The sequence below is a fragment of the Polypterus senegalus genome, chromosome 1 (genome assembly GCF_016835505.1).
Source record: "Polypterus senegalus isolate Bchr_013 chromosome 1, ASM1683550v1, whole genome shotgun sequence".
NCBI classification, from domain to species: domain Eukaryota; kingdom Metazoa; phylum Chordata; class Cladistia; order Polypteriformes; family Polypteridae; genus Polypterus; species Polypterus senegalus.
In genome coordinates this window covers 148,545,932-148,568,576 of record NC_053154.1, presented here as the reverse complement: position 1 = coordinate 148,568,576, position 22,645 = coordinate 148,545,932, and the positions used below count along the sequence as shown (strand labels likewise).

The 22,645-nt window shown below is 38.5% G+C and overlaps 1 protein-coding gene and 1 long non-coding RNA gene across 4 annotated transcripts in view; one reads left to right on the top strand and one right to left on the bottom strand.

Annotated features, from left to right (window-relative positions):
• Positions 1-21,324, top strand: part of LOC120533530 — a 124,977-nt gene extending 103,653 nt beyond the window's left edge. The window contains exons 2-5 of one of the 2 annotated variants that reach the window (XR_005634530.1): positions 8,806-9,048; positions 9,836-9,913; positions 19,341-19,408; positions 20,539-21,324. This is a non-coding gene — a long non-coding RNA (uncharacterized LOC120533530). The remainder of the gene's footprint in view (positions 1-8,805; positions 9,049-9,835; positions 9,914-19,340; positions 19,409-20,538) is intronic. The other variant, XR_005634531.1, reaches the window with a different exon arrangement.
• The window catches only part of LOC120533517 (plastin-1-like), a 114,124-nt gene that overhangs the window by 87,609 nt on the left and 3,870 nt on the right, over positions 1-22,645 (bottom strand). The gene's annotated exons all lie outside the window — the stretch shown is intronic.

Here is a 22,645-nt window from a genome sequence, read left to right as displayed (position 1 = left end):
CATGCTGTAAAAATCAAGCAGCTACACCCATGGTCCACATGTCTCTAAAGAGAAGACGTGCCATTTCTTTTGCTATTGTGCCTCAAAACAGCAGAGCATGCTTTACACTGTACGTACCCAGAGAGTTGTTTCTCCTTTGTTACGACAACATTATAATTGTTCCATAAAGACTAATTTGGCCTTTTGAGTAGTTCTCCATTTGCAAGTTTACGCTTTATTTGCTAAGATGTACTATAGCTGGCTATCACTCAGGTTAAACACTCCAGTGAGAACGAACAATTTGGTATGTGAAATTAAAGAATGAAAATAAAAAAGAGAGGGTTAGCTATTAAAAAAAAGCTTGTAGAACACAATCCAAGCCCAATGTTTAATATTAAAAATGAACCCAAACCTGACCCGAAACCCGGGGCTTTGTCAGGGTCTCCAGGCTGAGATCGTAATTGCAGACCTCTACATAACTAGTGTTTTCAAAAGCATATCCTTCCATAAAATAATTTTATTTACATTTTCAGATAACAAATGGGCATCAGCCTATAATTGAGTTGAAATAGAATGTTCTGTTTTACTCAAAACTGGAAAACAATACACTGTGGACTATGGCCGGCCATTCATCCCGGCCAATAACCCCAGGCCGCCAGAGGGAGCCCTCCTTGCGACATGGATATGCCCCGAATTCTAGCAGGGCATCATGGATTATGTAGTTTTAGTTCACAGCCCTGCTGGATAACGATGGGGGCCGCTGCAGGGAGGCTCAGAGATGTTTATTTTCCATATAGCCCGGAAGTACTTCCATGTCACGAGGACGGAAGAAATAAAGTGCTTCTGGGCTGACAAAGAAAAGGAGTTTTCACCTGACCCGGAAGTGCTGGGTAATCACATGACCTGAGGGATCAGAAGCACTTCCGGGTCCTGGACTATAAAAGACTGTGGGAGATCCCAGATGGGCGAGCTGAGTCGGGTGGCAGGGTGACAACGCGTCTGGGTATGGAGGATTGGTTATTGTATTGATTTGTTATTGTGTTTATGAATATAGTGGAGTGGAGGGTGCTGTGTGCACTGTATAGTCCAAACAAATTTAATTATTGGACTTTTACCTGGTGTCTGGCGTCTGATCTGAGGGTTCAAGGGGACGACAGCACCCCCTATCTCTCATAACACTTTATAAGAAACACATACCCTCTTTAGAATCTTGCAGGCATTTATCACTGTTGCCCTGAACTAATAAAGCATGTGGAACCATTTGCTAGCCTTTTGGTTATTCCATTAACCTAGAGCAATTACTTCATGTTTCTCAAGTAAGGCAAGGGAAAGGGGTAACTCCAATGATTTGAATAAGATGAAGTACTGTAAATCTTACTGATCATGCATTGCAATGTAACATTGAAGACAGTAAAATTAATTAATCTTAATAAAAGGTCAGCAGTCTCTTTTTTTTGTGAAAGGTAAGCAGGTTGGTCTAACATCAAAATAAATGTTCCTAAATCCACAAGGCTGCCTGACTTCCTAAATCAGCTGTGCAAGTGTTTGTGTCTGTTGTGATGCTCTTGTAATATTTGTATGATGGGGATTTTATAAGAAGCAGCATATCTCGTAAAATACAGACAATAGAAGCCAAGGAGTTGACAGTAATAGTCCCAGAGCAATACAGAGGTTGTTTATTTTTTTCCTAAGTAATGAGAAATACTTTCTTTTAATTTACATACATTATCTATGAAAAATTTATTTGACTATTTAAGATTTGCAGATCTTCTTTCAAACACTGTAGATGAATGGCATGTAACAGAATAAAGAATACCAAAATTTAATACATCATGTATTTCACAAAAAATATTCTTTATTAAATGTGGAATGTTTAAAAACATTAATAATTATCTAGTTTAATCCACATGACTATGTGTTTGAAATTTCTATAAAAGAATGTGTCACTTAGTTGAAACCAAAACAGTCTGTTGTGCAGAAAAGCAGTAATTCTAAACATGTAAGTAAAACTTCAAAAGAAATTACTTTTAGAATGCCTAAGTCAAAGTCCAGACCATAGAATTGTTGCGGCAGGATCTAAAAAGATCTATATTCACTAGAAAACCCACAAATGGCATATGAAGAATTACACAGATTTTTCCACAGTAATGGAAGAGACATGACAATTACAGGAAGAGTTTGGTTGCTGTTATTGGTGGGTGGTAACACATTACTCTTTCAAGGGGGAAATGTATTTGCAGCACAAATATACTACATTATTGTACAAATCAGTTTGAAAAAAAAAACAAACAAACAAATTGGATACACTGCATAACATAAGGACATCTATTAATTCCATCAGTTATGAGTTTTGAATTGTCATACAACAAAAACAACATTTATTTATATAGCACATTTTCATACAAACAGTAGCTCAAAGTGCTTTACATAATAAAGAATAGAAAAATAAAAGACACAATAAGAAAACAAAATAAATCAACATTAATTAACATCGAATAAGGGTAAGGTTCAATGGCCAGGGGGGACAGAAAAAACAAAAAAACTCCAGACGGCTGGAGAAAAAATAAAATCTGTAGGGATTCCAGACCACGAGACCGCCCAGTCCCCTCTGGCCATAGTATAATACTCATGTGTCATTGTAGAAGGCTTGCAGTATCCACCCAGAAGTGGGAATAAATCCATCCACTTATCCATTATCCAACCCGCTATATCCTAACTACAGGGTCACGGGGGTCTTCTGGAGCCAGTCCCAGCTAACACAGGGTGCAAGGCAGGAAACAAACCCCGGGCAGGGCGCAAGCCCACCGCAGGGGAATAAATTAGTTATTAAAATATACTGCTCTATAGCCTAAAGTCTTGGGATTCCAATCTGGCTCATTGCCACTCCTTAATTGCATTTAAAATCCTTTTGAGAGTGGAGCAGTGTGTGAGCCTAAAAGTCATGACCAAAATTGTAAAAAGTAAAGTGAGTCAGTTGCATACATCTAGAAAACAGAGAATAATAACATGACTTAAAAGGAGAAAATAACCTATCACTAAATTTAAACATGAACAAATAAGCAAGTAAAAACAGAGCTAAAATCAGATGACTCAAGGTCAAAACTGAAACTGAAAAGCACAAAGTTCTTAACCAAAAGCATAATCACAGAACATAAGATCCCATTTTAATTAACAGTCAGAGAGGCTCAAATAAGCCATGACTGAATACACTGTAAGTGCAATTGCTATGTTTCTGAAAGTGACGGCATTACCAGAGACAAATTGCACAAAAAAGGCCTGGCCAAGGACACACTGATTTTGGGGATTTGTCCAAAATCTGGCAATGGATAGCCTGTAGGTGTTACATAACAAAATAAAGAAGAAGAAATATGGTAGCAAGAAATGTAATTAAGGCAGAATTTTTAATAAAGATAGAAACATTGGAACTGTAGGACATATTGCTGTTTCAGACGAGGGCCAGTTAACCGTGATATAAAGACAGTAATACACCAGCCATAGCTAACTACCTTTACCACAGGAGCGGCCAAAGACAATGTTGTACAAGTCTCATGATATTAAGTGAAGCCAACACCAATCTACTCCTTGTCCCATTTAATGAATGGTGCCTGCAGCCAGACGTGATAGTCCAAACTGCTGTGTGAATTTTTTAATACATTCACAATACAGGTCAACATGTAGGCAAGCATTCTTTTGCTTTGCTTTTTCTTTATACAAGAAGGAACATGTTTTGTATCTGTGTAATTTATTTATTTATTTTTTGGATATTATTAATTTTTGGTTTTGCTTTTGAAAGTTTTTGATTGTAATTACAGCCATTATATGTACTTGTTTTCATGGGCCATCTTATGTGTCTGGTAGTTATGAGGCTGCATGGTTGCTAGGCATATGACAAACATGCCATGTGACCCCATGACATGATTGGACTGTCTGCATTAAGCAGCCTTCCAAACTTTAAAAATAATGAGAGAAGAGGTAACTAATAAATAAATTAAATACTTGAGAAAGAAAACTATAGAGGTTATATTTTTGATTTAGTCTGAACTTTGTTCTAGTGATTTAATGTTTTGGTTGTGTTGTTTTGGAGAATTATTTCTCCGTGGACCAATCCAAAATAGATCTGACAATTGTTCAGTCTATTCTTTTTAAACATACTTGCATCTTAGCCACTTACCATTTTCTCAATAACAAAATAACAACTATCGGCATTTGGGCATTTATTGCAGCCGGTAACCCTCATGCCCACATAACATACAACCAACCAATGTAGGAAAAACACACTTAGGTATACCTGTATATGTCACACTATTGTAGAACTCTTAACAGGTATAGGTATGGACATAACAGACTACACAGGCCATCAAAATAATCCTTCAGTTTTTTCTCAAACCCCCCTGAGTGTCCATCTACTGTAATCTAATCAATAAGAGAGAGTGTCAATCTACCTAATTGTGCTTCTGCCTATGTCAAGAATTTTAAAAATCCTGCACTATTGGGACATAAAGCAGGGAACTAAAAATATATTTAAAACATGTCCTAGATTAGTTCAAATGTTTTTAGTGCCCTATGCCGATTGTCAGATTGTAACATCTCTATATACTATTTTTCGCCTTATACATGTAGTTACTACAGTAGAAAGATTCTTGTATAAGTATGATAGAAAGGACAACTTGCTTTTCATCCCCTCCCCACTAATTCTATTTTAAATCTTTCATATATTTAATAAAAGAAGTTTCCTATAAGACAGTTACAAATCTTAGTTTGCAAGGTCCATTAAGACAGGTGAAACACTTTAAGTCATAGGTATCACGTTGGAGTTGTCTTCCTTTTCTAATAGACAGCTTTATGTATTGTGTTGAAAAGTGCAGTGATGGAAAACAGATTTGTTTATGTTCAACTTTAACTCTAAAATAAACAACATTGTGTATCTCACTTATTTGCAATACAAATCTAACCTGATATATGTTTTGTACAACCTGCTTGACCATTTTAATATGTTAACCTTAGGTTTTGCAATTTGCTAAGGAATGCAGAAGTGATTGTCTTGTAAAATTATAAAAAAAACAAATAAGCCATTTTTTTGTGTTAAGTCAAAGAGTCGTGATCCTGCTATTTATAAAACTCTGAAAGGCCAACTGTCTGTATAGTTTTTTGTTTCAATTTCATTCCCTGGGTGTTATTTACCAAGCTACAACACTAAACATTTCAACCGTGATACTTGGTAGTGCTTCTCCATTAAACATTTGTCTATGTGAAGCTTTATAAATCAGGTCTTCATATTGCTGTTGTGCTCCAAAGAGTTTTTTTTGTGCATTTGCAGGATTTATTTAGCAGCATTTTTTATACACAGTACAGTATGTGAAAGTTTCCTTTTGATGTCAGTCTACAGTGGATGTTATATGTGAACAACAATGTGTCAGATAATTTGGTTTACTTTCTCAAAAATGTTGTCGAGCGTTTGTTAATTCAAACCATTCAAAAAAATTTGAGAAAGTGAAACACTTCTATTTTTATTTTGTCCATTTTCAAACCCAGCTTATACAATCCTGTTCAAAGTCTAACCTAGAAACATCAGACCTTTGGATAAAGTGCCAGTCAAACGCAGGGACATAGACAACAACATGAAGCAAATTTAAATCAAGAAATTACCCAAGAGGCACACTTTTAATGTGTGGGCTGAAACTTGATGCATCAAGAGGAACTCCTCATGTAGATATAAGGCTATGTCTTTCCACTTATAGATGTCACTGTGTACCTGTTAAAGCATGGCAGACTTTGAATATGTTTCGTGCTCAAAATTATTTTTCCATGCATGTTCTGAAGAACCTTTTATGAGTTTTGAATCATGTAAATTCTGAATGAATTATTATTTCACACCAGCAACAGCGCACTGCATGATAACATGCAGTGAATACACTTGACTTGAGCAATCATAGTTTTCCTACTCTTTCTCTGTATGTTTACCATTCGTTTGCTCAGAGGTTGATGTGCTTGCTGCTTCCTGAGCAGCTCTTCTTTTCTCCACCCTAGCGGCCCGCTGCTTCTCTTCTTTCGTCGGCATCTTTTCGTGTTAAAACTGATTAAGTCAGTGTTTGTGTTGTGTTTTCCTTAATTTTTCACTTAAGCTGGCACTAAAGTCTTCAATCTGCCTCAAGAATGATTTAAGATATGAAGAGGAAGGGGAAGTGACAGCGAAGGTGGTAGGGATGAGAATGGTGCCCATACACATGCAAGAGTTGATTCTACAATAAAATAAAATAAAAATAAAAAGAGGAATCACCTTGGAGGTCTATCATCACCCCGAAAGCGGATAGTAGATGTCATGTAGTATATGTGTACCAAATTTCAGGTCAATAGGTGAAACGGTTTGCAAGATATAGGTGATTTAAAATCCTGGACAGACAAACAAACCGCCACGGTAGCGTATCTATACTAATAAAAGGCAAAGCCCTCACTAACTGACTGACTCACTGACTGACTGACTCACTGACGCACCACTAATTCTCCAACTTCTCATGTAGGTAGAAAGCTGAAATTTGGCAGGCTTATTCCTTACAACTTACTTACAAAAGTTAAGCAGGTTTCACTTCGAAATTCTACACATAACGGTCATAACGGTTGATAATGGTCGACTTCGTCCGCCATGTTGAACTTTCTTATTTATGACCCCATCTTCACGAAATTTGGTAGGTGGCTTCCCTGCGCTAACCAAAACTGATGTACTTACTTTTTTCGATGGTATGACGCCACTGTCGGCCGCCATATTGAACTTTCCAACGTCACCAATTTTCAAACTTCCCGTGTAGGTAGAAGGCTGACCCCATCTTCACGAAATTTGGTAGGTGGCTTCCCTGAGCTAACCGAAACCAATGTACATACTTATTTCGGTGGTATGACGCCACTGTCAGCCGCCATATTGAATTTTCCAACATCACTAATTCTCCAACTTCCCGTATAGGTAGAAGGCTGAAATTTGGCAGGCTCATTCCTTACAGCTTACTTACAAAAGATAAGCAGGTTTTATTTTGAAATTCTACACGAAATAGTCATGACGGTCAACAACGTCCGCCATGTTGAACTTTCTTATTTATGGCCCCATCTTCTCGAAATTTGGTAGGCGGCTTCCCTGCGCTAACCCGAAACCAATGCACGTACTTATTTCGGTGGTATGATGCCACTGTCAGCCACCATATTGAACTTTTCAACAGTCTTTGTTACTTATGGGCCCATCTTTAAGAAATTTGGTACACGGGTTCCCAACACTAACTGAATCCTACTTATGTACATATATATGTCCATAGCCTGCAGCTTGGTCACTGTGTGAGGCTGCATTGGGTCCCCCATCCCAACGCCTCCCACGTTGTTGGCTGCCTGCCTATATAAGGCTGTCCGTCGCTCCGGTCTCTACATTCCCTTCCTTGCTTCGCCACGGGATTCACGTCTCCCTGCTGATAACTACAGCCTTTTTATTTAATCCACGGCTTCTCCGCTGTTTTATTGTTCATTTATTATGATTATAGTCATTGTGTAGGTATTTTAGACTTACTTTACATTGTTCAGGTACCCATTTCCAATATCATTCCAACCGTACCCCCATTAACATGTCTATCGAGGTGATCACCATCGATCAAAAACTGTCACTTACCGAGTGGTTTCCATGCCCGGAGATACCACCTACCTTTTCCATTCTCTTTGTTACATATTGCACGGCCATATCAGGCTCACTCTTGATATCCGGAGGAACATTCTGTCTTATGTATTGAATGACTGGGACAGGTTCAAGGTGTGGACTGATGATGGTACAGGAGATAATTACACTACACAGGAGCACTAGAAGAGTGAAATGCTTAAGCCCTTCACCTATGGTTATGCACGTGAGTTGATGGCTGCCGCTGAATTGTTCGGTTGTCGCTTTCAAGTGTACCGAAATGGCCAAATATTTTACACCTTTCGACAACCGCCAATGCCTCTTAAACATCTTAGATTGACAGGTGACGATTTCAGTAGTGGACACTTTGATGTTTATGAATGTTTAAACTCTCAAAAGCTGGATGTGAAGTTATCGATGAAACCGGTTGTATGCTTACAACGCTTGACAGATGCCGAATGTCTCTTCAACACAAGTCCTGCAAATACTGTCGTGATTGAAACAAACCATGAAACTCAAACCGATTATGACAGCAGCAATCCAAGCTGTGAGATTTCAGACAAGATTACTGTTCACATGGCCAACTGTAAGTTACATGCTCAAGAGTAAGCTCAGCGCATAGCTTGGTCATATTACAACCGGAGGGCCAAACTGACAACATGGTATACAAAGAGATCCTTAACAAATAATTATTGGCATATTTTCCCACAGTTTAAAAAGGTTTAATTTTCTTCTTAATAAAAATTTTAATGCAGTATTTTGCCGCTGCGAAGCGCAGGTATTTTGCTAGTTATATATAAAGATTCTTCATTAATTTTGACCTGTCATTGTTTTATTTTACATCATAATTTGCTTATGCTGAAATGCCATTATGTTTTTGAAGTTACCTGTCATTTTGTGGTTCTCCCAACAAGAGTGTATTGTCCAGTGCCTGGCAACTGCATGCTGTGATGTCGCACACACAACACTTTATAAACTGGAAGGTTGGTAAACACATCGTCCAAGTTTGTGTATAAAAATCCTAAAACACCCAGCTGTTTATGTGCTTTACTTATTCTGATTCTTGAATTTACTGCTTATTCCCTCTTGACTACGACTTTAGCTTAGTGTTTGCATTTGACATCTACAGTAGATTCTTTATCCTCACAGGTTTTTAAACTTTTGGTTTATTCTCCATTTAGGATTTTGTCTCCTGATACTTTGTCAACATTATATTCTGTCTGCTCCTAGCCAGGCATAAGAGCATCTACCCATTGTTGAAGAAACTGGAGGGAATAGAAAACCCACTGGAAGAAGGATGGAGAATTTCAGATGCCTCAGAATCTTGAAAGCTTTCTTTTAAGGAGGGCATCAAAACTGTGTTGGGTACTAATGATTAATGGGATTAATGTGGACAAGATAAAATATATGATTGTTGATTTCAGGTATAGTATAGATCTTTACCTGTCTTGCAGTTGTCCTGTGTTTATGTATATTTTGCACCGCTTTCTGTGGAATGTTATTTCATTTCACTTTATGCTGCGGTACTGTGTATTGATGGTATGACAATAAACCCACTTATGTTGATTTATCTTGAAGGGATTAGCTGAGCCCATTTAGATTGAAATGTAGAGAAAAGGAAATAAAAAAGGGGATGGGAACAGAAAAGCAGCTCATGTGTGGTCACCAAAAGATGAAGAGGAGGAGGAAACCTACTCTGCTAACTGGAGATAGACACTGCATATTTTTTCATCTTTTCAATAATTTTAGAAGATCTAAGCTCTGTGAGGAAGGGAAAGAAAAGTGAGACAAGCTAATGAAACCAACATTCAAGAATTGCTTAAACAAAATGTATAATGGTCTTGTAACATGGTTTGCCACGCACACCCGAGTGGTCACAATGAAAAATAGTGGCTTTATAATTCCAGCATTATAAAAACTACAATCTTTCTGAAATATTTATGCCCAGCTTTTACACGAGTCACAGGTTAGAAAGAGGTTTATCTTGTGTTATTAATGATATTACAGTATTCTCCAATGTAGAAAGCATTATAATTTTAGAAATTGTATTATAAAAACTTGAGAATTCAGATAAGCTGTCAAGCATTGTTTTAGGTGGTTTAATTTTTAGGTATCAAGGATATTTTAATAGGATCATAATCCTTAGATGTGGCAATGTTACTTTTATTTTCCACTGCATTTCTCTCACAGCCCTTTCTTATCTACTTGCAGTTTGGGCAATTTGGATGTCACCAAAACAACAAAATGGAGAAACCTTCAAAACACTGTAGTCCTGAGTTTCTACTCTAGGTAGTTTCTCCTCTTCATCTTTCTCTCCCTTTACCTACTGTATGTCTCTATCTCCATCTCTAACTATCCTGTGTTTTTTCTTGGCATTTTTTGCTCTTAATCTGTTTATTCTTCTGCTGTGTGTCTTTGGAATTACTTACAATACTGTTCTCAGGACCAGGAGCTGTACACCAAAGAGCTTAGTTTATTCTTGCGTATTCTTCCTTTTCTTGTCTGTTGACATTGTATATGATGCTGTAGTAGGCCATGGGTGCACTCACATGCAGCTTTTCGCATAGCTTGGTTGGCTATCATGACATTCAGTTTCTACATTTAAACTGGGATTAAGCAAGATTATTTAGAAAAATAATATTAATTTAAATGTCCATGCTAATAATGTTCTGCACATAAAACAAAATGATACTTCTGCATTTTTTTTCATTATTGAACTGCTTTATTGAGGTATTAGTAGATTAGTGGAAATCATTATTCTTAAAGCAACAAAAATAGAAGTTCTTTTATTGATTGGAAATTCTTCCAAAAGTAAGCCAATGCTGATAGCTTTTACTTGAAGTGTTTAAAAATTCATTGGGCTGACTCCAAATTACATTTAGTCCTTGTCTTTAACACTAATCTAACTTTTAAACATCACATTTCCATTTTTCCAACATTAGAAGTAGATAGATAGATAGAACACATGACTATAGGCAAAAAATATAAAATAAAAAGAAAGAAAACATCTGACTTGGCTGTCACAGTTCCAGTGAGGCATTATGCAGATGTATTGCTGTTGGTATAAAGGAGCCCCAGTAGCATTTCTTAACACACTTTTGCTGAATAATTAATTGTCTGAAAGTTCCCGGTGTTAGTGTGTCAGAGAGACAATGAGCAGCATTGTTCATAATGGCACTCTGCTTTGTTTAAATTCTCTCCTTTGCTACTACCCCCATGGGGGTCCAGAACGCATCCTATAACTGAGCTTGCACTTTTAATTAGTTTGTTGATCCGGTGGGCCTCTCTTGAAGTGATGCTACCTGTCCAGCACACCACAGCATGGAAAATCACACTGGCCATCACTTAGTTATAGAAGATGTGAGTGATGTCATTTCCTATATTAATATATTAACATATTTGTCATTTTTGGTTTGCATCCTTCCCCACCATAACCTATCGTCCATGGGGGAGGAGCGAAAGCTTTTAGATTCATCAAAAATTGCGATCTCAGGTTTTCGAATGATCTGTATGTTTTTAGGGTACCCTGATACTGAAAACATCAATAGCTGGATGTGTGTCTCTGTGTGTGTGTGTGTATGTGGGTGGGTGGGTGTGCATGTGTTTCTATCTGTGTGTCACAGTTTCTTGAGGATAGTCTAGAGCTAAAATGGCTGGATGGAAAAATACCAAACACAGAACTTAAGCCTGTTATGAGATGTGCTGGGTAGTTTTTGAGCCAAATTGTCCAAGAGAAAAAGTCACTCTAGAGGAACCCTCAGATATCCTAATTCTGCAATTAAATATTAATTATTCTCATCAATTGCTACAGTAATTTCCTATTTTATGACAAAAAAGATAAGCATCAGTGCGGCAAATAATTCCTAAAGGTTATAGAATAATTTGGGTAACTTGGTCCCTAGGGCACATTTTTTCATTTATATACAGTATATACTATATATATTTACATATACATATATATACTACAGTTGAAGTGCAGACTTTCAGCTTTAATTCAGTAGGTTGAACAAAAAGATTGCATATAAATGTGAGGCAACTAAAGCATTTTTTTTAACACAATCCCTTTTTTTCAGGGGCTCAAAAGTAATTGAACAAATTAAATGACTGGAAATAAAATGTTCATTTCTAATACTTGGTTGAAAACCCTTTGCTGGCAATGACAGGTAGAAGTCTTAAACTCATGGACATCACCAGATGTTGGGTTTCCTCCTTTTTAATGCTCTGCCAGGCCTTTACTGCAGCATCTTTCAGTTGCTGTTTGTTTGTGGGCCTTTCTGTCTGAAATTTAGTCTTCAACAAGTGAAATGCATGCTCAATTAAAATCAGGTGACTGACTTGGCCATTCAAGAATTTTCCACTTCTTTGCTTTAATAAACTCCAGGGTTGCTTTGGCTGCATGTTTTGGGTCATTGTCCATCTGTATCATGAAACGCTGCCCAATCAGTTTGACTGCATTTAGCTGGATTTGAGCAGACAGTATGTCTCTGAACACCTCAAAATTCATTTGGCTGCTTCTGTCCTGTGTCACATCATCAGTAAACACTAGTGTCCCAGTGCCACTGACAGCCATGCACGCCCAAGCCATCACACTGCCTCCACCGTGTTTTACAGATGATGTGGGATGCTTTGGATAATGCGCTGTTCCATGCCTTCTCCATACTTTTTTCTTGCCATCATTCTGGTAGAGGTTGACCATGGTTTCATCTGTCCAAAGAATGTTTTTCCAGAACTGTGCTGGCTTTTTTAGATGTTCTTTAACAAAGTCCAATCTAGCCTTTTTTACTCTTGAAGTTCATGAGTGGCTTGCACCTTGCAGTGCACCTTCTGTATTTACTTTCATGCAGTCTTCTCTTTATGGTAGACTTAGATATCGATACGCCTACCCCCTGGAGAGTGTTGTTCACTTGGTTGGCTGTTGTGAAGGGGTTTCTCTTCACCAAGGAAATGATTCTGCGATCATCCACCACTGTTGTCTTCCATGAAAGTCCAGGTCTTTTTGCATTGCTGAGTTCACCAGTGCTTGCTTTCTTTCTCAGGATGTACCAAACTGTAGATTTTGTCACTCATAATATTGTAGCAATTTCTTGGATGGGTTTTTTCTGTTTTCGCAGCTTAAGGATGGCTTCTTTCACCTGCATGTTGTCTGTGTTCACAGAAAAATCTTCCACATGCAAGCACCACACCTCAAATCAACTCCAGGCCTTTTATCTTTGAGTCAACTGTCCAAATACTTCTGAGCCCCTGAAATGAAGGGATTGTGTTAAAAAAATGCTTTAGTTGCCTCACATTTTTATGCAATCGTTTTGTTCACCCCACTGAATTATAGCTGAAAGTCTACAGTATATATATACTGCTCAAAAAAATTAAAGGAACACTTTTTAATCAGAATATAGCATCAAGTCAGTGACACTTCTGGGATATTGATCTGATCAGTTAAGTAGCAGAGGGGGTTGTTAATCAGTTTCAGCTGCTTTGGTGTTAATGAAATTAACAACAGGTGTACAAGAGGGGCAACAATGAGACAGGCGGAGGCCACTGACATTTTTCCCTTCTCATCTTTTCTGATTTTTTTTCACTAGTTTTGCATTTGGCTGTGGACAGTGTCACTACTGGCAGCATGAGGCAATACCTGATCCCTACAGAGGTTGCAGAGGTAGTCCAACTTCTCCAGGATGGCCCATCATTACATACTATTGCCAGAAGGTTTGCTGTGTCTCCCAGCACAGTCTCGAGGGCATGGAGGAGATTCCAGGAGACAAGTAGTTACTCTAGGAGAGCTGGACAGGGCCATAGAAGGTCCTTAACCCATCAGCAGGACCAGTATTTGCTCCTTTGGGCAAGGAGGAACAGGATGAGCACTGCCAGAGCTCTATAAAATGACCTCCAGCAGGCCACTGGTGTGAATATCTCTGACCAAACAATCAGAACCAGACTTCATGAGGGTGGCTTGAGGGCCCGACGTACCGTGGAGCTCAATTGGCATTTGCCATAGAACACCAAAATTGGCAGGTCCACTACTGGCTTCCTGTGCTTTTTACAGTGTGACAAATAGGGTGCGCGGTCATCCCCTTGAACCCTCAGATGACACGTCAGACACCAGGTAAAAGTCCAAATAATTGAATTTATTATAATAATAGTGTGCACCAAGCACCTCCACTCCACAATACTCCAATAAATCGATAATAATAATAACAACAACAATAATAATAATAATAACCAATCCTCCAGTCCCAGCAGCTCCGTCGCACTCCTACCCAACTCCGGCTCAGCCTACTGGGTTTCCCATAGTCCTGTAAATAGTCCTTGACCTGGAAGTATTCCTTCTCTGAGTCCAAACGCCTTCCTCAGGTGTCCCGGAAGTACTGAGGGTTTCCAAACTTGAGACTCCTAAGTACTTCCAGGTTAACGTCACCATAATAATCCCCGGGTTCTTAGTGAGCTCCCTCTGGCGGCACCCACAGTACCCAACAGGGCTGAAGAACCGGACTCCATGTCCCATGCTGCCCTGCGGGAATTCTGGGAACCATTTCTGTCCAGGGGAGCTGCCATCTAGTGTCCTGGGGGATGTAGTGTCCTAAAAAGGCTCTCTCTTTTAGTTGAAGGATGTCCCGGCCAGACTGAAACGCCAGCTGTCCCTCACAACAGATGAGAGCAGGTTCACCCTGAGCACACGTGGCAGACATGAAAGGTTCTGGAGAAGCCATGGAGAATGTTATGCTGCCTGTAACATCGTTCAGCATGACATGTTTGGTAGTGGGTCAGTGATGGTCTGGGGAGGCATATCCATGGAGGGATGCACAGACCTGTACAGTCTAGACAACGGCGCCTTGACTGCCATTAGGCATCGGGATGGAATCCTTGGACCCATTGTCAGACCCTTTGCTGGTGCAGTGGGTTCTGGGTTCCTTCTGGTGCATGACAATGCCCGGCATCATGTGGCGAGAGTATGCAGGCAGTTCCTTGAGGATGAAGAAATCGATACCATTGACTGGCCCTCACGCTTACCTAACCTAAATCCAATAGAACACCTCTGGGACATTATGTTTCAGTCCATCTGACGCTATCAGGTTGCACCTCAGACTGTCCAGGAGCTCAGTGATGCCCTGGTCCAGATCTGGGAGGAAATCCCCCAGGACACCATCTGTCGTCTCTTTAGGAGCATGCCCTGACATTGTCAGGCATGCATACAAGCATGTGGGGGCCATACAAACTACTGAGTATGATTTTGAGTTGCTGCAATGAAATTTCGGCAAAATGGACTAGCCTGCTGCATCATTTTTTCACTTTGATTTTTGGGGTGTCTTTGAATTCAGCCCTTTGTAGGCTGATAATTTTAATTTCCATCAAACGATGTGTCATCCTTTCATTCCTAACACATTACCCAGTCCATATCATTATGGATATCCAGCAGGATTTTTTCCCTTTGAGATCTGATGTGTTTTCAAAGAGTTCCTTTAATTTTTTGAGCAGTTTATTATTCAATAAATGCCTTTGCCTTGTACAGAGGTTGAATGTATATTAGCAACCTTTATATTGTATATTGTTAATTTACATTTAAACTTTTAAGTTGTTCTAGTTTTTTTTTTAATTTCTTGTCATTCTATTCTCTTTTGCATAATATGAAAAGAGAAACAGGTTGAAATTTCATTGCATGTTGTACATGTATAACTGTTATATGACAAATCAAGAAATCTTAAAATCTTAAAACAGCAAAAAAAGTTGTTAGTATGAGTGGCTGTTTAGAAAGCTTTTTTGATATAAGAGATATAAGCTTCCAAAATAAAATACAAAAAATACATTGTAGTACAAAACACCTCACTACATATGCAGTGGAAGCAAATTATGATGTATGTATGAGACAGAGAAAAAAAATAGACTATAAGAGATTCATAAATTGGTAAAGTTAATGCTCTATAGATATTCTGGTTTAAATAAGCCCACTTGGCAAAAGAAGATAGGAAAACAAAAATGCCATTTCATATGTTGTTTCCAGAGGAAATAAAACACTGGGGCCTACAGTCCATAGGGAGAATCCAAAGTCAAGTCAACTCTGATCCAGGCAAATTATCCACCAAGCTCCCTCAGAAATTTCTCACACTGTGTAAGACATTATATAAAATTATTTATCTATGATTCAGTTTGGGCGGTACTGTGGCGCAGTGGGTAGCACTGCTGCCTCACAGTTAGGAGACCTGGGTTCGCTTCCAGACAAAGTACTCCGATTTCCTCCCACAGTCCAAAAACATGCAGGTTAGGTGCATGTATACTAGGGACTAGTATGTGCTTGGTGTGTGTGTGTGTGTGTGTGCACCCTGCCTGGGGTTTGTTTCCTTCCTTGTGCCCTGTGCTGGCTGGGATTGGCTCCAGCAGACCTCCCGTGACCCTGTAGTTAGGATATAGCGGGTTGGATAATGGATGGATGGATGATTCAGTTACCATATTAAACAAATCAAATATAATGAGTGCCTTTTCAAAACAAAACAAAGAAACATGACTTAACAAAACCAGATATATTGGAAAAGTCAACATATTTCTCTTTTTAACCAGAATTCTGCTAATCAACTCAGTCTAAGGGGTGTTAAATATTGCTAAGCCGATTAACTATTTTACATTTCAGTCTGTCCAAGTCTGTCAGATCCAAAAGTACACAGATCTCTTTAATCATAAACAGTTAGCTGCTGTGTATGCTTGTGTGTACGTGTTCACCCTGCAATGGGCTGGTGCCTTGTCCAGGGATTGTTCTTGCTTTGTACCCTATAATTGCTGGGATAGGCTTCAGCTGCCTCACAGCACTGTCCAACATAAGAAGGTTAGAAGGTGGAATATTTGTAGAATGGAGTAATAATGACTGAGTTAAAAGTTTAAACATTTTGTAGTGACCTTTGATACATATTCTGTTTTCTTAAATTTTAACTAACACCTCAGTTGAGTCTTGAGTAACTAATGTTATCACTGAAACTTAACTTTCATACAGTGATGGATTCTTTAGAAATTGTATAACAGAAGGATCGATGCAGGTAACAACGAGTTTGGTAAATTAATGAATTATTACTGAATCAAAATAAGTTAAAACAGACAAGAGTAAATTAAACAAAGCCAGATTTCAGCTTTACAAAAATGTAGCAATGTAGGAATGTTTAAAAACAGCAAGAATTAAATCTCATGACTCAGGTTTGTGACTAAGAAAAGGGTAAATCTAAAGCGCTTGCGTGAATAGGAAACTCAGTTAAAATGTATTTAGGGCATTTTAATGATCCCAGCTATGAGCCTTGTAATAAGAAACACTGAACAAGAAAATGGATCACCGAACCAAAACAAATATCTACTGCCCCCTAGAGGAAGTTAAAATATGCATCAAACTCTTGTTATGATATACAGTAAAGAAAATAGTATTATTGTACAAAATACACTAGCGTTCTTTTACTGATATCATAAACATGAGCTCAAAAAGCAACTACAAAAAATCCATCTAAACACCCATCCCTTCCTTCATCTTTTCTCTTGACCTGTTTAATCCCATACAGAGCTGTGGGGAGCTACAGCCTACTTGGCAACAACTGACACAATGCAGGAATCATCCCCAAAAGGGCTGCCAATCAACTGCAGGGCAAGCAAAATTCCTTTGTTTTAATACAAATAATTAATAAAGGAACCTGATGATTTCAATAGATAATATTCCCCAGAAAAAAAGAGAAGTACAGTTTGTTCATCTTTTTCTGCTGGTATAGCAGCTTCTTTTTCATATTTTATGGTGTGATCATGTGGTTATACAAGGGATGTTCAAAAGGTTTCTGCACTTTTTTTAACTCTATTTATTAAGAATTTTTAAGAATTTCAAAAACAAGTGACATCATTTTTCTACATAGTCACCTTCCTTTGAGATGCAATTTTTCCAGCATCGTACCAACTTTTTAATGCCCAATTACTACTCCTCCTGCCTTCACCATTTCCAACAAAAATATAAAAGTGTGGAAACTTTTTGAATGTCCCTCGTACTATTGGTTTTCACACATTAGATGTTCATTTTTTCATCTAACACTGTGAATTAGTTATCATCTACTACTACTAGAATTGTACGCATAACCTAAAGCTACGTATATTCTCCAACCACATTAAACCAAGGCAAAGAACTGGGACCAGCTCTAGACAAGGTACTGGTCTGTCGCAGCACCCCCTCTTTCACACTCTTACTGTTGTGGTGAGCGGCTGGGGGCAGTACCCAGCCAGGATGCCTGTAAGGACCGGGAGAGGAACTACGCCTCCTCCGGACCACGAGAGGGTAGCCGCCCTGGTTGGTATGGGAACCACGGGAATAGAGCATGGAAGCTCAACCCTATAGGGGCTCATGGTCTCCGCTAGGGAGGTGCCTAGATGCCTGAGAAGCCCTCCAGGTTTCCGGTTGCTCGTGCAGCACATCCACCACACCAGTAAGTGCCATCGGAAGCTCATCTGGAGGCACCTGGAGCACGGCCGGGCGGAATTAAAAGGGGCCGCCTCCCTCCATTCATCTGCTGGAGTCGGGTGGAAGTAGATGTAGCTTGGAGGAGAGGAGTAGAGGCAGTGAAGGAAATTTTGGATAGTGAGAGGCCCAGACTGAGGGTGATTGTGTGGTGTAGTAAATAGTTGTAATATGTACAATAAACGTGCGTGTGGATTTCAACCATCGGTGTCTACCTGTCTGTGTCTGGGCTGGTCTCCACACTGTATATGGGACAATATAAAGCTATGATTAACTTGGATAGAAACTTGAAAAAAATGGAGAAGATCCTATGTAGGCACAGGGAGAATTCGCAGACTCCACACATGCAATGACCGAAACAGAATTGAAACACAGGACACTGAATCCATGAAGCAGCATGCTAATTAGTGTGCCACTGTGCTGCTGTCATTTTAGTAACAGCCATTGTATATTTAGAATGTTGTCAGCTCTGCTTGTAGTATGACAACAGCATGAAAAGTCTAGTAATAAAGGATAACTGATGAAAATGTATTGCTTTATGTAGCCAAAAAAAGAGAGCTGACATCCCTATAGAACAAAGTATATTATGATTGTGTCGAACTTGAAAACCTGGTTAAGATAAGAAATCAATTAACCTATTATTAATTATCACTTGTAGTGTGGTACCAAGTCACATTCAGGTTGTTACACAGAAGGTGCAGGGCAGGCACAACAAGTCTATGACTGTCAGAACATATACTGTACTGTAGCTGTCATTCCAGAAAAATGGAATGACTTCTGTGGTAGATAAAACGTATATCCTCAGAGAGTGCCCCGGAGAACAGAAACAAGAGAGTTTGGCACTGGAAGGTACCAAGCAGTGAAACTGAAGACCCTCATTCTGACAGATACCAGCAATAAGGCCTTTTAGAGTTGCCTTTAAATCATGACAGGGGGACTCGGCACTGAAGGAACTGTGTGACTATTCTAGGTCCAGAGGGGTACAGAATTAGTTGTTATCTCTTTGTGATTCTGTACACTTTATCTCTTTTGTTAATCCTTCATTATTTATAAATAAAACACAATTTTAGTATACCTTGGCCTTCTTGGCATTCATTCTGAGTTTAGGGATGAATGGAGAATGGTTACAGTAATCACAGCTTTTACTACCAATCAATTTGTATACATTCTGTGCATTAGAGTATATTTTAAGAAGAATGCATTAATGTGGACTTCCTTTTATAAATTGTATTTTTTCTTTTTTTCTTTTTCCTGCAGTTACTTCATCAATATTTAACTTCCAAGCCCATTGAACTATGCCTTGCAAGCACACTAATTAAGTAGAGGTTTGTTTTGTAAAATTTGTTAAAAGAAAACTGTGAGTGATGTTCTGTGCCTTCTGTGGGGCTGTAATTTAGTGCACCATTGAACAAAAGACATGACATAACTGTAACTAACAGTCCATTGTTATGCATATCATATTCTATACTTGCCAAAACCATCAGGGTACCCATAGTGGGTAGAGGATGAGTTTAAAGAGTGCACTATATAGTGAAAGATTGTTTCCTTTTTAAATGTGTCCAGGTGTCTTTTCCTCCTCAGTAAAAATGTAATACCATCCATTCCAGAAACCCACTCGTTGTAGTCTTTACAGCACCAACTACTAATCAGTTTTTAAAAAAACAACCAAAGGCCCAGGGGTGGGTGTAAGGATAAAGCAACAGTTTAGCTCATTAATATTAAACAGAGAAATATATACTGTATACTGTATATATTTACACAAAGAGATAGAGAGCAACCTGGAGATCATCCAAGACCAAGAACTGTGCTATCCACCAGCTACCCCGGGCTTTGAATGGATAATATTCTACATAATTCACCCATTAGCTCACCCACAAGACAAAAAAAAAATATCCACCTATTTACTGAGCATTCTAATTTCAAAAACATGCTGCTTTGAGGCGTATCAAAACCCATCAACACAGAGGATTCAGTCCTGGACAGACTGCGAATTCAATGCAGGGCACACTCTGTCTGATCACACAATTCCACATTAATCACAATACAGCATTGTGCTTCAGCAGGAAACTAAAGCACCTAAAAAACACATATGGACAGGTGGTAGAATCTGCATCCCAATATTATGATTATCCTGGGAATGAAAAGCATGTCAGACAAAAGTGAGTTTAAAGTGTTTATTTCAGAAGCTAATTCCCTGATTGTGTACCCCATTACTGTACGCCTTTAATCAAATTCCTTCATTTTCTACATCTCTAAAACAACACAGGGTGGCATGGCAGTTCAGTGGATAATACTGATGGCTTAGAACTCTAAAGACTAAGTTTAAACTCATTCTTTATCTGTTCTTACATCTTGTACCATTCCTAGCACCAGTCACCTATGGTGTACAGGAGAGACTGTTAAAAGGTGGTTGAGAACTCTGCATGTCTTAGTAAATGTTTTCTTCTTATTGCAGGAGTTCACTGGAATACTAGACACCTACAGGAATGGAAACTGGAAGCTCCAGTACTGCCCAGGATGGTCCCAGAGAGTATTAAAAGACCACCCCCTTCGTATTATGACCCTTTTGAGTAATGTGAAATAGGCCACATATTTGATCTTTTAAAAAAGAAAAGGAAGTCTCCTTGAGAAATGTCTCTATGGAAAATAAAACTGCAGTCCTGTAGCATAAAGAATAGAAGTCACATATTTGTTCATTATTTTAATAACAAAATGAGCCAAAATTGCTGGTCTCAAAGTAATTTGTAAGAATTGCTCCTCCTGGATTATCAAGCACCACCTACAAATTCTCCTTGTCTCTATAATGGTTTATGTTTAGGGAGTCTTTTTCATTCCACTTCTTGAATATGCACATGTTAAGCTAATTGACAATTCCAATATGGCCTTGTATGATTACGTGTAGAAGTATGTGCGATTGTGCTATGTGATATGTTAGATCCCTGTTATGTGTTCAGTGCTGTCAGGATAGACTATGGGTCCCTGCAACCTGAATTGAATTAATAAGGTCAGAAAATGAATTGATTGATGATCTAGTAATGTTGTGAGTAACACTGAAGTAATAACAAAATAGTCTTGGCTTCTCTTGGCATGTTCATGCACTGCACTTGTGTATTTTTCTCTTGCTTTTTTCTTCCATTAATATTCTTCATTTACTGTGGTATACTTAGGCATTTTAAACTATTCCCTTCAAATCTGTCACTTTATTTGTTCTAAACGTGATCTGTTAAAATTATTAAAAGAATTCTGGCCAATGTAAGCTGTATTTGCTTTTGTCACTGCAACATGCCAATGTAATCTGTTTTAGACATTTAATATGTACTGTATCTAATGGCCGCATAACGCATATCTAATGTCTGTCTAATATACTGTATATGTGACTCTTTTAATTTCATGACCTGCCATTTATAGCATGACACGTGTATTTAAAAACTGTTTGAATTAATGAGTAAATTGTAAATATTCTGGAATCAAATTGTCTACATTTCACACATTGAACTTACTAGTTGGAAAGATATGGCATTGCATTTACTGTTTAAGGCAGATGTAATTTTCACAAACTAGAAAATCGTTTCTTATATTTTGTGCATTAAAATGTTTAACATTTTGTCATCACCATGATGCAAAATGTACTACTGTATGCTAATGCAGCCCAATGGATCTAGTGTCCTAGGTTATAAATCCTAAGCTCAGCTGTTGTCTGTATTGAGTTTCTATGTCCTCCCTGAGTCTGTGTGTTTTTTCCTCCCACATCTCTAATATTATTTGATGATTCCAAACTGTCCCCTTGGGTGCAGGTGTGTGCATAAGTGGGCCCTGTAATGGACTGGTGTCCCGTCCTGGGTTGTCTTGTGCCTTGTACCCAATGCTGCTAGGATGGGCTGCAACCCCCAAGACCTTGAACTGTAATAATTGGTTATATAGCACCTTTACCTTGCTAAAAGTGCCATCTTGGTTGCCATCTATTGTATGAGTATCTGCTTTGTGAAGCACCTTTTGATTGTACATACTATGGGAAGCGATATATCTAATTTGATCATGTGCTTAAGGTATAAAACAATGTTATGTTTCAACAAGTTTTCACCTGCATGTTTTAGTCCTCACAATACATCTTTAAAACTATCTTAAATTAGCAAATTATAGCAATAAAATGTAATCAAAATATAATCAGTCAACTTCATAGCTGTTAATGTTAGACCTTTTTAAATGACTTATTACTGCATACTTGCCATTGTTTTTTTTTAAATCTCTAATTATTTAATCAGTGTATGTGTCATGCTCTTGTCCTTCCCTGATTTTTCCTAAATTGTTGCACTGTAAATACCCATGTTGCTGTAACTCTTTTTGTTTTTTTCTACATGGAAGATCACCTATTACTGCTAGAAGCAACAGCAATGAATATCCATCCATCCATTATCCAACCCGCTACCTCCTAACTACAGGGTCACGGGGGTCTGCTGGAGCCAATCAAAGCCAACACAGGGTGCAAGGCAGTAAACAAACCCCATGCAGGGTGCCAGCCCACCGAAGACCCCCTGGTATATTGGTACCCAGAATTTAATTAT